The 12,466-nt window shown below is 31.9% G+C and overlaps 1 protein-coding gene across 4 annotated transcripts in view; it reads right to left on the minus strand.

Moving 5' to 3' along the window:
* The window catches only part of Mp (Multiplexin), a 908,252-nt gene that overhangs the window by 688,198 nt on the left and 207,588 nt on the right, over positions 1-12,466 (minus strand). The gene's annotated exons all lie outside the window — the stretch shown is intronic.

Raw genomic sequence — 12,466 nt, forward strand, 5'->3', positions numbered from 1 at the left:
TTTTATTTTTTTTTAGTTACCGGTAGACACCCCACTTCTTGTCAATTACTATTAATCCTGACGTTTCAGTCTCAATTTGTGACATTTAATTGATAGAGGGTCAATTAAATGGATTTAATTGAGTCGGAGTTAGGTTACGGTCAGTCAATTGACCCTAACATCAGGCTGGAATTAAAGAACAACAAATGAAAGCAGATCAAATCTCTATATGAGATAATTAATATTTTACAGATTTATAAGTTAGTTTATGAAATAATATAGGAACCTATTAATTCTTATTCATTTTTTTGGAGGGCACATTATTTTCCCAAGTTAATGGAAACCAGTTAAAGGAAATAAACACAGCCAACACCTTCGCATTCCACTCATCAAGACTAAGAACTGTATAATCATTTTTAGATTCTTTATATGATTAGGGATGATTTCATGCGGATGATGTCAATTCTGTTTTCATTTAAGTCAACTTAGTATATTTTAGTCATGATTTTATGGCGTAGCAATAGGTTATGTAAAACAATATATCTAACGCGTAATTATCTTTTATTCCTCATGGGCTCATAAGATTTCAGGAATTAATTTCATTTTGTAATCATATAAAATTTATTTTTGCCACATAATAATAATTGATAGTTGATTCGAAAAAATAATAACTAAATAAATAAACCTTTTAACCTCTAAAATCTAATTTATTGTATGTTATATATGTCTAAAAATAGGCGTGGGAGTGACGAACCAACCCTATGAAAACCACGTCATGAAACGCGCGATGTATTTCCTAAGTTCATCGCGCGAGGCCTTGGACCTCAACGGTCTGTTGCTCCCATAATAATAATATATGTTTTTTAAACAACGAAAAGTATAGAAAAATATGTATATATAAAAAAATATATATATTTCTGTTATATTATATTATATTTATAAAGCTGTAATGTAATGTCGAGGAAGTTATCAGAAATTATAGACTCTAAGCATTAATAACCAGTTATTTTTCACAAATTGCTACTGGCTTTAGGACATTAGGAACTGTGAACGACCTCAATAGAGGATGAAACTCCTGTCAGTAGTACTATTTTTGAAAATACGTTCAATTTCAAATAAAATCAAAAAACATCTTTTGTCTGATATGCCACTATTTAAGTAAAGCAGTGTATTGATTAATCTAACTGCAGGTCATACGATTAATTATATTATAGATTGTTTCAATAATAATTACTATTATAAGCTTACATGAGGGCTACATATCATTAGTAACCAACCCGCAACTGCGTACTATCGACGGTGATCTATCCAATCAGGGCGATAGAGCTCGAATAGAGGCAAAAGGTCCACGAATCTAATTTCCTGTGCGGCGGCTCTCCTGTCGGCTGACCTACTCTTACAGTAAATCTCTATGTCACAAAACATAATTCTATCAAGTGTTAACTCTCCTTTAAGGATATATAAAATAATAATTTTCAGTTTTTAAAACAATTTAACAACAGTCATATCTAATATCTAAAGCGGGTTAAGATAAGTTTAGTTGACGTGTGCGTTTTTATATGGGGGGAAAAGTACAAACTCCTTCCAACATGTTCCGCTCACTCCTGTGCAACCTCACTCCAACTCAAACCTGCTTTAGAGGCGTCTACGAAGAACATCGTAACCGCAATGTTCTGAGAGGTCACGCTAAAAACGACTATGAGTAATTCATGTATCAATTTGTGTTCTCATGGAATAAGTACTTGACATAACTTTTAATTTTAAATAGTTTAAAATTATTATACTATTCTAAAATAACAGAAATAATCAGAATAACAGAAAATCTGTACAAGAAGTTTTGATTAAAAAAAAAAAAAATGCAGGTACACCGCAGTCTAAGGGAACTCAAGGCTGTTGTGAGTGAGCTGAGAACTAAGTCTGCTGAGGCGGCAGTTCGATTCCGTCCATAGCTGGTAACTTTTTGTATCGAGGCGGTCCCACGGAATGAAAACTGCAACCTCTCACTCTGGTTTGAATAAGTTGGTTATCTACAGGACAATCTCATACATGTCAGATATGACTAGGTATGGAAGAAAAATGAGAGACAGAAAAACCCTGGGATTTCCTGAAGTACGGCTTTAAATTTTTGTATCAGAGAGGAGCATGAATTTAATTGAAAAAGTGCAGAGAAAAAGGGATTCAACTAAATATTGTTGACGGGTCGTTAAGATGCATTATTTGATTTATGTTTTATTTGTAATAAATTTAGATAAACAAATATTTTATTACTTCGAGCGTAATAAAATACGTTCATAGCGTTAAGTCATTTTAGATGAACTAAGTATATATTTTAAATATTTTGAATGTTTTTTTTTTTGTTTTTTTTATAGTTCGAAAATTTTTTAATTCTCAAGGTATTTTTTATTTCCATACGATTTAAAGCTACTTTTATTTTATTTTTTAAAGTTCTTTGACCATTTGTACTAACTCAGGGTAGCTACATTTCACTATGATATCTTATACCTGAACCAACAGTAATAATTTACCGTCCAATAAACAACCTCTGATATTAGGCACTTTTACTTTTTTTAATATTTCTTTCAAATAATGTTCTCGCAATATTAAAGTCTACCACAAGTAAAAATAGGAAGATTGTAATTTGATTTAAAACATTCAATCAATGGTAGTTGTTTCCAGTTGTTGCGCTGTTATATTTAATAAACGATCAAACGAGTCCCATCCATACTTGCTGATGACGCTGAACAACCCCGCACAGAGCTCGTAAAGAGATCTTTGCGAGCGTCCATATCCACATCACTCGTCGTAACCTTCTCGGCTAATGAACAATAACAACGGCGGGATCATCTTCCGTCGTAATATACCCGCCTCATATCGGGTGCCCACTCGCCCGGTAACGACCAGCGAGGACGTTCACTTCGGCGAATGAACACTTCGGGTTATCTTTACGGCCGATCCATACAGGTGTCGTAGGTGGTTCATGAACTACGGGGGAGTGTCCTTTTGCTTGTTGTATTCGATCCAAAGCCCACGGAACAGTGTAATATCTGTACCATATCATGTATCAGCATGAACAGTTCCAGAACTCAAAAATGGAGTATTTGAGAAAAATTAAAAATACTATAAAATTAAAAATTAAAACAGTATGAAGTTTCATTTAAATATGAGGCAAGCATTTACTGCCTCCTTTTAGGTAGTCACTAAATACTCGACTAAAACTAAAAAGAAGCTCTGTATCATTTCAATATAAATATTATGGTATTTTAAAGTTCATAGTATCCTTGATGCAATTTTTTACAATACAAAAAACGAAAATGATAAATAAATAAAATAAAAACTCTTTATAAGGATCTTTATTCAATTTAAATCCTAGTTTTTTGCAGCTAAGACCAATTTTTTTTTAGTATTTATTTATTTCTATTTGCAACTGTACATTATAATACATTTAGTAAATCTGATCTAAGTTAAATTGGAGTGTTACAGGCGTGTAGAGAAACTACCCATTGATAGCACTCTAATGACATTTTACATTAGCTGGTCTCATGGCCATCTTCTTTTCAGGCGCCTCGGAGGATTGCCAGGAATGGAAGAGAATGCAAGATTAGAAACTAGAGGGATGGTTACATAGGGAACATTAAGGTTTTTATGTATGATTTTATTTGTGACAAAGTAAGAAGCATTGAGGATTTTGGATTGTAAGGATTGAATACGAGAGGAATTCGAAGGTTTAGTGGAGCCACAAAGCTCAACTCTGTATGTCCAGATGGGCCTTATTATTGTCATGTAGATCAGTCTTTTTTGATGTGTTGGAAGTGTGCTGTAATAGTCGAAATCGACGTATAGTTTCCTGCCTTTTCAGTCAGGTGTGAGGATTCCAGGTTAATCGTTTGTCCAAATGTAGTCCAAGGTAGCGGATCTGTTCGACAGGGGTAAGAGTAACATCATTAAATGAAACTGTTGGGCAGTCAGTAGGTTTACGACGAAGGGTAAAGGTGATTTGATGGGATTTGTTGGAATTTATTTTAATCCTCTAATTACGACACCAATCTTCGAGGGCTGTGATATGGGATTGGAGATTTTGGGATACAATTAATGGGTTATTATTAACAGCGAGCACACATGTGTCATTGGCATACGTGGTGAGGATAGTGTTAGGATTGGTTGGAATGTCAGCTGTATAGGCGGTGTAGAGGATGGGACCAAGGATACTACCTTGAGGAAAGACCAATTTTAATTCATTTTTCCTTCCATAGAAATCCTTTAGGAGGGTCGTTTATTTAAACAACTTAAAGATGCTATGGTATAAATAGCAATATTACCTGTAAAGCAATGATTTAGAGAAATTTGATTTGAGCATTAATACTGAAGTATAAAAGAACAATATGTGTACATTAAAAGCAAAAGAAGAAAATGAAAAAAAAAAAGGCGTATATAATGCTTGATTGAATAGTTGACCGTACGTACGTACCTAATAGACTGAAGGAAGAAAGTTCGGGTAGTTTTGTTATTTTAACTAATAAATAACTTATAAATAGTTTTATACCTTTCTGCACCACCAGCCGGACTGTGTTTCTTGAAAAAAGATGTAAAATAAAAACATACGAAAGGAAAAATAAAACAAAACGCAATAAAAAAAAGTGTGAATCGAAACGCAATTAAAATTTTATAAATAGAATAGAAGAGAGATAGGATCTACACCTCCACAAATTAAAGAAAGTAGCAATTATTGGTTTACTATTTCATGAAACCACGGGAAATGATGTCAATAAAAAAGTCTGACAAGAATGAACTAAAATATTAGAGATGTAATACAGAATTATTCAGAAAATTAAAATTTTCCGTATTTACTACTAGTGCAATATTATCTCGTTAAGAACGAAATCGAACCGGAAATAAACAATATTTGCGAATAATTTTTTAATAAAATATTGAGAAAAGTATCTTTAGAAGGAAATATTGCCGTAATCCTTTGACAAGTCCAGTGAATGGATAATTACTGTGAACGCTGAGGCACGTGGCGTTAACATTTTTTAATCTTTATTCCATAATTAAACGAAAGATTAATTTAATCCTTTTATTAAATGTGTCAGACTCCCTGGCGTACATGTGTGTGTAATAGCAGCGCATTTTTGAGGAAGAATACGGTTTTTCTTTTCTTCTGATCCTTACAGTGCTTTCTGGTAATCAGTATAGATACCATTTGTTACTTACTGATTAAATAAATTAAATAATTAATTTAAAGAAAAAAACCTATGTGAATAATATGCAGGGTTTTCTAATTGTTATTTTAATCCTAAAAACTACAAGACAACGAAATTTTTATATGTCCATCATAGCAATTTCAGTTTCCTCAACTGCCGAAGAGAATATAATGGATGTCATGAAAATGAAGAGAAATTAGAAATTCAGACAGTTTACGTGTCACGTGGAAATATCAAATAAAAATTTTATAAATTGCAGACTTTTGGAGTGAACTCTGGGTTTCCCAGTGAATACTGGGACATCCTAGATAAACATGCTGTTTAGAGGTTAGGAGAATAATTAAGGATATGGTTAAACAATTTACAACATAAAATCAATAATTAACGAGCTGTTGAATGCAATAATTTATGAAATACTTATCGATGCCTACAGTAAAGGCCAGACGGTAAACAAAAACGATAAGGGCATGGTGAGAAATGCAGTCCAGCAGCGGCCACAGCTCACTGTCCTGATAACAAATCCACCCTTATCAGGATTCAGATAGCCAATGGCAACAAAGGACCCTAAAGCTGACGACCAATCATTTTATCAGTAGCAAACTGTTTCAGGATCTCTTTCCCCACTCAACGTATCTGAAATCTAGAGCAATATGAAATCATATTTACGATTGGAGTGAGGTACGATCTAATAGAATTCGACTAATAACTTAGGGTTAAAAAACGATAAATAACATACTGAATTATTAAGGAAGTAATTTCTTAACCAGAACCACTTCTACGACATAGGAAGGTGAGCTGAAATGATTAATACAAATATATACAGTATACTAATCGATCAATTTGTCTACTAAATAATAATTTAATGAGATTTTTTTTTAATCACTTTTTAAATAAATCCAACTAAAAACAATCGTAACTAAAACTTTTAAAGTTTTACAGAATTCCGTAAAGCAAAACAGTGCAGATGGTAGTAGTAATCTTTATGATAGAAGTATAATCTCAGTAGTCCAAAAATCGGTGCTGCGAACACTCCAGTAATTCGAACTAGTGTAAAAAAAAATTAACTTACGTTTTTTGAGAAAATTCAGCAGGCAATTACATTTTAGTTTTCAAATAAAAGTGCACCGGTGTAAAGGACATTTTTAAGTTCCTGATCTATAGGTAAGTTATTGTTATCACCGTGAAAATCAAAAGTGGAAATTTTCACACTCTCTATATCGTGTAATCCGTATGAAAGTGTGCATAATACATTTTATTGGAATTAGAAATAAATAATATATATTGCATAAATCATTTGATTCTGTAAAACAAATTTAAACTATAGAAGAAATATGTATAACAAAAATTTTGCTAGAGAACTAACTTTTCTTTTTTTTTATATCACGTTTTAAATAAATTCATACAAGTATTTTTTCTTTAAAAGTATGTGAGCTCTGGTGCTTCGATGAATGATACAGATGTTGATGAATGGGTTCAAGGTCGCGGTGAGATTGTATTTATATTTAAACCATCAAATAGTAGGTTTACTTAAAGGTAAAAGACAAGTTAAGGAATCAGCGACAATAAAGAATGAAGAAGTACGATCTAATTTCACTCACTGTCTAAAATGGGGAACAGAGAATGATATACTCTGGCAGCAAATCTTTCTCTTACACTGTTTGAGAGATGAAGCAGTGAAGAAGTTTCTGCAGAAGTTTTAGCAAAAAAAAATCTTTAAAAAAGATTAACGTTTTAAAACTTAAGCTGTTAAATTTCCAATTAAATATGTAAAAAATAAATAAATAGTTATGTACATTAATATCATTGGATTTTTGTTTATGCCATTTTTCCTCATACTTTTTTGTAATCAGAACTTTTCAGTAATTCGAACACCCCTTCCTTCAGCATTGGGTAAGGATTACTGAGATAACACTGTATTATATTATTTATTACATTATAGTTTGTTTACAGTTCTTAAATTACGAAAGTATTATTGCCCGAATAATGCAAATATTAACTTCAGAAAAATTAGACACAACAGTTTACCTCTGATGTATATAATTATACTTGCAATGAACTATGTCTTTACCATGCTACAGTACAACTCTGTAACTCTTCGAGGAACATTTCCATTGTAGAAAGACAAACATTCTTAATCTAGTTGGCAGTTGGACTAGAATAGTTCAAAGCCTAAAGGAAAGTTAAACCAAAATTTACAACTCAACGTCTAACTTGATTCTCTTCTTCGATTTTCATCTGGCCGCTGTACTCGGATCAGAAACTACCCTATCCACAGAACTAGACTTCGATATTTATCTTTCTGTTTAAATTCAAACCAGATTTGAATGGGGAGCGGATATTTCTAAACAGGAGGGAAGACGACGTTTGAGCAATATTATTGCTATTGTATAAGAAGAATATTTGATAACAAGATAATACTGAGTTCAAAGGAACAATATAAATCCATTAGCTAACAGATATAATATAAAGATGCTCGCTAAAAAGTAATTTTAATCCTGGAATAAAAAAAACAATTGACAAATTTGAAAAAAATCATCCACCCTCCTACCTCCTCAAACGATTCTGGACATCTCTAGAGGCTCTAAAAATGATACCGAACCACCTGAATATAAAACTCACTTTTCACAATTCCTCAAAACATGCCGGAATCCTTTATAGTCTATACAGACAGATCTAAATCAGAACAATCATCAACATCATTCTTTGTAACTGCATTCAACGTATAAAATTAAACTCCACAAACTATGTAACATGTTCACTACTGAACTCAATGCAACATCACTTAGGCTATGTTTGTCTTCGTCCCACAACAATAAAACAGATTGATTAAGTGCGATTGTATGTATCCGGAACATGAGAAAATTTCCTGCATCCATTTCTACCTACACACAATAATTTTAACTCGTAAAGAAAATCAAAGATAAATGGCAATCTTTGAGGAATGTGAGCCCAAGGAGTAAATAAAAAATTATTAAAACGGATCTCAAGCCCTGGAGTACATCCAGTTGTAAATGTAGAGAGGAGGTTATACTGACTAGAATAAGAAGATGCCACAGGAGACTCACTCACTCCTATCTTATCTCAAAACATACGCCTCCAAAAAGCCAATAATGTAACATAAATTTGATAATTAGCCATATCTTCTAGGACTTCCAATATTTCACTTCACACCTTAATGGCTTAGGATTAAACTCTAATATTTCTTAATATTAATATTATAAAATCACAAAATTTACTGTCACAAATATAAAATCAAAACGAGGAAAAATAAAATTTTAAAAAATATAAGCAGAAATACGTACGAAATAAATGGCGTTAATGATTAGCGATGTTTTATGCCCTTAATCAAAAACAAACAAACAACTCTCAATAATTATAGTTTTGAGTCCACTATTATTATGGATTTATTTTAAATAAATATTTCAATACAAAAATTACCAATACCATTATTATAAATCGAAGAAAACATTTTCCTTTCATCAGCATTATCCGAGCCTACAAGATGGCCAGATGATGAATACATTCCGCCGAGGAAGGCAATGTCTTCTGAATAATACAACGGCCACAGCCACCTTTATATAAATTTATCAAAAGCATTAAGTCGTCATATTTTTTCTTTCTTGAGACAACTTCTGCGTGCATTATTCAAGAAATATTCCATTCGTCTTTCCAAAGGGCTCGTATATTTCAGCCAAACTTTGCCGATGTATGCGAATTTTAAATTCTCCGTCTTAAACTGTCTCCATCGTATACTATTTATGTTTATTTGCTAAATAATCATGAAAAAAAGGTTTTTTATTTTCTGGAGGTTTAACTGCTTTTACCTGGTATTTTTTAACACATCGTTTCATCAAAGTAATTACCAATTTAAACAAACAAATTGAGCCTAAGAATTAAATGAATTTAAAGAAAAAATAATATTAAAAACAAAGGAAAAATATGTTTCTATATGAATTTCAATAAGTTCTTTTAACATTTAAAGTGTATTATGACAAACAAGATTTATATGAATTTTTAGAAATTATATAAAGTGATAAAAAATTTTTTTTTATTTATTTATAAATCAATAAAAATATTTTCATTATTTAATTGTATAAATATGGCAATGCGGTAATAAGATATGGACATTTGTTAAACCTGCTAATTTCGAATAATTAATATAATCATCAATTAAAGCAGATGTGTGCCCGTATATTTCACTTTGCAGCCACTACTACTACCCAGTGCAGACTATTTATATTTGTGTGTGGTAGTAGCTTCGGGACCCCACCATCTTACACAAACACGAAATAGGATGATATGGTCAGCATTCATATTAGACCACTAGAGTTAATCTCTCTTACCCAGAGTCTTGGTAAAACACAATAAAAAAACTACCACAGCCGGACAGAAAACTAGTGCAGGAGTTAAGGAGTAGTAAGAAGACCTTACCCACTCCAAATATAACATGGAAATACATAATAATAATAATAACAAAACAGATAAACTTTTCTTGTTCAATAACAATTTTTAGTAATAACACCCACTACAGAACGAATTAATTAATCAAGATTAGCTAAATTAAACAGTGAAACACTAAAAAATAAAATCTTAAGTTATATTTATTTAGTTCTAACTAAACTCAGATGTTTTATAGTTTATATTCGTTTTATACAGTTTTTATTTAAAATTATTCTTTATGAGTTTATATGAAATGTTTCGCCCAGTGCCAGTCAATCACAAAGATGAACTACAATTTTTTGAAAAGTATAAACCTGTTTAATCTTAGAGATGACAGCATAAAATAAAAAACAGAGCCTATAAAAACTTTAAGGGGACTCTAGTGGGCTTGATAGAGATGCCTCTTTGACGATGAAGCCGTGGTATAATATGGCTGAGACTCAACAATATAATGGTCTTGCACTCTCACTAAAGAAAAAAAATGTGCTAACATTTTTCTTAGCCTCAAGCGTATAAATCACATACAACCACATCATCACTCCAGACTAGATTACACTGTAGTATGTATTATTATTGGAATTAATACTTAAAAAATTAAAGGGAAGATTAAAAGAAGATAATATATATCATTATTATGAATGCATTTTGATTGAAAAAAAGAACAACAAAAATTACATGGGAGTCAAAAGCAAATTGTTTTAAGCCTTATTATAGATTTAATATATTAAAAAAAATCAATATTTGGCTGCGAACTATTATATAATTGATTTAATAAAATATTATCAATCCATTATGGACTGTATACAGGGCACTGTCAGCTAAACAAGCATCTCTATAAAATGAGACTGACAGTTATCAATCTGCAGGTTCTGCAGAAAGGATAGTACTATGACAGGATGAGACTGCGTACAACATTGTAAGGTGATGTACTGGCCAGGATACGATGTTTTCCAAAGGTAAGGAATTGTGACAACAATTTTGCAAGATGGTTGATCCGTATACGAAATCAAAATACGCAAAGCCATCTGGACTGCTTTAAAAACGTATGAAGGATGGCGTACAATAGGCCTTCTGTGGCCGCGGTACACCTTTGCCGGAAAAAAAATCCAGATGATTGCTGATGATGGTGGTAAGAAACCCAAAACGTCGATAGTGCAAATAAAACCTAATTTGTTTAATATTTAAATATGCATTGACATACGGAGTTGAGCTTTGGGGCTCCACTAAACCATCAAATTCCTCCAGAATCCAATCCTTACAGTCTAAAATCCTTCGTAAAATCCTTACTGCTCCTTACTTTGTCACAAATAAAATCATACATAAAGACCTTAATGTTCCCTATGTAACCGATCTAGCCCAAACCAGATAAACTCCTTCCATTATAAACTCTCTAACCACCCAAATCCACTTGTTTCTAACCTGGCTTCTTCTTCATTACCTAATAATCGTCCTAGGCGTCTGAAAAGAAGATGGCCTCGAGATCTTCTTCTCTAGAAATGTTATTGGAGTTCTATCAGTGGGTAGATTCTCCACATGTTTTTATCATGTTACTATGTCACCTACAGCAAATTTACTTGTTCTATATATGTGTATACAGTTGTAAATATCAATAAAAAAATTATTAAAAAAAAAAAAAATATATATGCATTATGAAAATCTATTGATTTTTTTCTGTTTTATAGCTCCAGAGTAATGCTGTTCTTATGTAAGTTAGATGAGTTAAAATATATAAATAATTAACCCGTGGCTCAACGACCATCTATATAAGGTAATTAATGAAGGGAATTAGTAGTAATTAAAAAAGTTGGTATAAATTAAATATGCTGTCATACTATCTTAGAGAATTAATGAGTTGCAAATGAATATAAATTTGAACCAGACACTCAAGAACCCTCGATCCAAATTGCTGGCCCATCCCGTTTTCACTTAATAATCTATATGATCATAATGATGTCTATTTGTACATTTTTGAAAGTAGAGTTCCTCTTAACCATTGTATAAAATCCTAACAACTCAATAAATTGACTTAGTAAAATTCTCAACTCAAAAATTATTTTCAAACAAAGAAAACTATCCTGGACTCTCTGGATATTGTTCTGGACTCGCTTGCCTTTCTTTTAACTCTTCTCAGGATTGGGTTAGCTTAATGCTCTCGATAAAGAAGAGTATCTGGGGAGATTCTTTTAATTTTTATCCAGAGATATATAAACCTCAGGTGAGGGCTAGGCTACTATCGGATGAAAAATGTCTCATCTTTGATAATTACAAGAACACACTCTATTTATTCATGGGAAATTATCAATTTTGGTGAACTTCACTGTTATATAAATAATTAATACTGTTAATGGTAATTATAGCGAGTGGAAGTCCTCAGTAACGGGAGAACTTCGACTAAGGATTAGTGGATGATTGCACAATATTTTCCACTGAGAGTATGAACAACAAAACTAAAACTAAATTAGTCTGAGCCAAACCTAATATGTAACGCGTATTATATTTAAAGATTCAGAATAGTTATAATATAGTTAAATAAAACATTAAATTAATTAATATATTTAATATAAAAAAAAAGAAGGGCTTTTTTTTTGTTCTTGAACTGATCTTCATCAAAATCCACATCTAAATCTATCTAAACAAAAATATCATGATGGAATGCTAACAAAGCAGGGGTTCCACGGAAACATACAGAGTGAGAGTCATAGTGATATTGAATGGTATCAGGATTTGCTTGACAGTGAGTTGAACAATCCATTATCTACGCAAGCGGAACTAAGTTACTCTCACTATCTGCCACCCTGGAACCTCCGATTGGGATAAAAATAGTGTTATATAAATCATATTCAATATTA

Source organism: Halyomorpha halys, unplaced genomic scaffold, assembly GCF_000696795.3.
Source record: "Halyomorpha halys isolate HHAL.00 unplaced genomic scaffold, Hhal_1.1 Scaffold226.1, whole genome shotgun sequence".
NCBI lineage: Eukaryota > Metazoa > Arthropoda > Insecta > Hemiptera > Pentatomidae > Halyomorpha > Halyomorpha halys.